Genomic DNA, 4,045 nt, shown 5'->3' with positions numbered 1-4,045 from the left:
GAGCACACAGCTCCCCTACAGCAAACAAGCTTTCTGGTGCTGATTTTAAAATACTCAAGTTTTTTTTTTCCTCAGTAATTGTCAGTTGTAAACAGTGAACCTTTATGGAACTAAATTTGCAATCTTGTTTTAAGAAATCTGTTTAAAGAAGACTGATCACTCTCTAACAGAGAAGTTAGAGAGTTGTGAGCCACAACCCATCATTGCCTGTACAGACTGATCCTTTGGTAAATACTTCTTTTATACTCAATCATGATTCCATAACCTGTCAAAACTTTATGACCACCTTCCTAATAATGTGTTGGTCCCACTTTTGCTTCTAAAACAGCCCTGAGATCTGGGGAATTTGGAGGCCAAGTCAACACCTTAAACTTGTTGTTGTGCTCCTCAAACCATTACTGAACCATTTTTGCTTTGTGGCAGGGCGCATTATCATGCTGAAAGAGGCCACAGCCATCAGGGAATGGCGTTTCCATGAAAGGGTGTACATGGTCTGCAACAATGCTTAGGTAGGTGGTACGTGTCAAAGTAACATCCACATGGATGGCAGGACCCAAGGTTTCCCAGCAGAACATTGCCCAAAGCATCACACTGCCTCCGCTGGCTTGCCTTCTTTTCATAGTGCGTCCAGGTGCCATGTGTTCCCCAGGTAAGCGACGCACATGCATCCACGTGATTTAAACGAAAACGTGATTCATCAGACCAGGCCACCTTTTTCTATTGCTCCGTGGTCCAGTTCTGATTCTCACATGCCCATTGTTGGCGCTTTAGGCGGTGGACAGGAATCAGCATGGGCACCCTGACTGGTCTGCAGCTATGCAACCCCATACGCAACAAACTGTGATGAACTGTGTATTCTGACACCTTTCTATCAGAACCAGCATTAACTTCTTCAGCAATTTGAGCTACAGTAGCTCGTCTATTGGATCGGACCAGCCTTCGCTCCCCACATACATCAATGAGTCTTGGTCACCCATGACCCTGTCGCCGGTTCATCACTGTTCCTTCCTTGGACCACTTTTCATAGATACTGACCACTGCAGACCGGAAACACCCCACAAGAGCTGCAGTTTTGGAGATGTTCTGACCCAGTCGTCTAGCCATCACAATTTGGCCCTTGTCAAACTCACTCAAATCCTTACGCTCGCCCATTTTTCCTGCTTCTAACACATCAACTTTGAGGATAAAATGTTCACATGCTGCCTAATATATCCCACCCACTAACAGGTGCTGTGATGAAGTTATAATCAGTGTTATTCACTTCACCTGTCAGTGGTATTTTGAAACACTGTAAATTGAATATTCTATACACTTTTCACTTTTATTTTGCCCTGTTCCAATGCAGGCATAACTGACTGACTAATTGAAATACCATATAACTAAAAAAAACTGTATTGCAGGAACACACAGGGGAGTTTTTATCAGCCACTGTGAAATGCATTATTGCTCTTAAATAGAGCTTATTTAGAAAGAAAGGTGATCAAAATGTCTTACTGGGATTGCAAATCCCTAAGATTGTTACTGATTACAGCAGTAATAAGAACACAACCGGGCTCTTGAGAGCTGAAAATCTTAAAGCTTTAAGAGAGACTGTTGTTGTTATGATAGTAGGCTACAGTGGTTTTACTGATTTGGGATTCATTTTCTCAAGCAAACTATTCGCTTCTTTTTATTGGTTTTTCTTTCCTTGATGAGTATAGCTTCATATATGCTATAATAACGCCCCAGGTTTAAAGATTTTACAGTTTAGTAGAAGAGTACATGAGCAGTGATTACTGTACAGAGAAAAAACAATTATTTAAACACTTACATTTTGTTTACATTTACACACAATGTCTTTGGACTTTGTACTTGAAATATAAACAGAAATCTGTACTTGTAAGCAAAAATGTTAAACTACAAACCACATTTCCAAATCTTTATTTGACTGATAAAAGTCGAAAAGATTTAACTGATCAAAATTCATTGTATTTATATACAATACACTGACCAGGCATAACATTATGACCACTGACAGGTGAAGTGAATAACACTGATTATCTCTTCTTCACGGCACCTGTTGGTGGGTGAGCTATATTAGGCAGCAAGTGAACATTTTCCTCAAAGTTGATGTGTTAGAAGCAGGAAAAATGGGCAAGCGTAAGGATTTGAGCGAGTTTGACAAGGGCCAAATTGTTATGCAGCTCCTGTGGGGTGTTCCCGGTCTGCAGTGGTCAGCATCTATCAAAAGTGGTCCAAGGAAGGAACAGTGGTAAACCGGTGTCGGGGTCATGGGCGGCCAAGGCTCATTGATGCACATGGGGAGCGAAGGCTGGCCCGTGTGGTCCAATCCAACAGTTGAGCTACTGTAGCTCAAATTGCTGAAGAGGTTAATGCTGGTTCTGATAGAAAGGTGTCAGAATACACAGTGCATCACAGTTTGTTGTGTATTGGGCTGCATAGCCGCAGACCAGTCAGTTAGGAATGTGGTCGTAATGTAATGCCTGTTCGGTGTACAAAACACATTTAGAATTTGATGCCTGCAACACCAAAAAATGGACAGAGGCATGTTTACCCCCGTGTTTCATCACCTTTCCTATTAATGAGGCTTTTTAATGGTTTGGGAACTCAGGACGCTGATTGTTGCAGTTTTGCAAGTGTAATTTTTGTTTATTCTTGCTTGTTATGAGACTTTAACTGCTTAACAGTCTGTGTTTGCCTTTGTCTGATTCTCCTCTTCATGCTGCACTATACATTTTAAATAGGAGACAGATCTGGACTGCAGGCAGGCCAGTGAAGCACACACGTTTTGTGTTTATGAAGCAATGCTGTTTTAGCGTGTACAAAATGAGGCCTGGCATGGTCTTGCTGAAATAATCACTGACCTGTGTCTTGCTAAAATCCCAATTACACACCTCCATGTCAATAGTAACATTCATGTATGCCCTTTTGGTCCATCTGAGATAACTTGAGCCCAGAGAACTCAGGGGTGTTAATGTATATAATTAATGTATGACTTTCTTTTAGTGTAATAGAGTTTCAGGTTGCAGTTCTTGATGTAGTGGTGGACTATGTTAAGTGCCAATGATTTTCCAATTGTCCCATGAGGCTATATTTATCACTGTAGCATGATGGTTTCACATTCAACAATGTCTCAATGTCTCAATGTCTTGCTCTCAACAAGAGCTCAAATGTCATGCACATTTAACAGAGGTTTTCTGGCATAACATTATGACCACTGACTAAAGTGAATAACACTGATTATCTCTTTATCACGGCACCTGTTAGTGGGTGGAATATATTAGGCAGCAAGTGAACATTTTATCCTCAAAGTTAATGTGTTAGAAGCAGGAAAAATGGGCAAGCGTAAGGATTTGAGTGAGTTTGACAAGGGCCAAATTGTGATGGCTAGACGACTGGATCAGAGCATCTCCAAAACTGCAGCTCTTGTGGGGTGTTCCCGGTCTGCAGTGGTCAGTATCTATCAAAAGTGGTTCAAGGAAGGAACAGTGGTAAACCAGGGACAGGGTCATGGGCGGCCAAGGCTCATTGATGCACATGGGGAACGAAGGCCGGCCCGTGTGGTCCAATCCAACAGACGCAGAATACACAGTGCATCACAGTTGCAGGGCTGTTTTGGCAGTAAAAGGGGAACTACACAGTATTAGGAAGGTGGTCATTATGTTACGCCTAATCAGTGTATGAATGGTAGATGGTGAAAGACTAAATTATTTGCAGTCTTGCACTGAGAAATGTTCTTTTTAAACTGGAACTGCTGACAATTCTCAACAAAGTTTGGCAAAAAGTATTGAGCCACGTCCCATCACGGCTTGCAGGCTGAGCCTTTTATACCCATTCATGGGTCCCTAAATCACCTGCTTATTGTGGATTGTTGTAACTCAAATATTCTACTAACTTTTTACTCTTAATTTGCCTTTTTTCCAAGAATATAAATGTGTTTATACTGTATTTACAAAAAACAATGATCAGTAAAACATTGGAAATCTATTCTTTATACTTTATATACTTCTTTATCAATTAAATAAAGATTTAGGAGAATTAACAT

Source organism: Trichomycterus rosablanca, chromosome 18, assembly GCF_030014385.1.
Source record: "Trichomycterus rosablanca isolate fTriRos1 chromosome 18, fTriRos1.hap1, whole genome shotgun sequence".
Taxonomy (NCBI): Eukaryota; Metazoa; Chordata; class Actinopteri; order Siluriformes; family Trichomycteridae; genus Trichomycterus; species Trichomycterus rosablanca.
The sequence above is the reverse complement of the archived record's forward strand: the minus strand, read 5'-3'. Positions refer to the sequence as shown.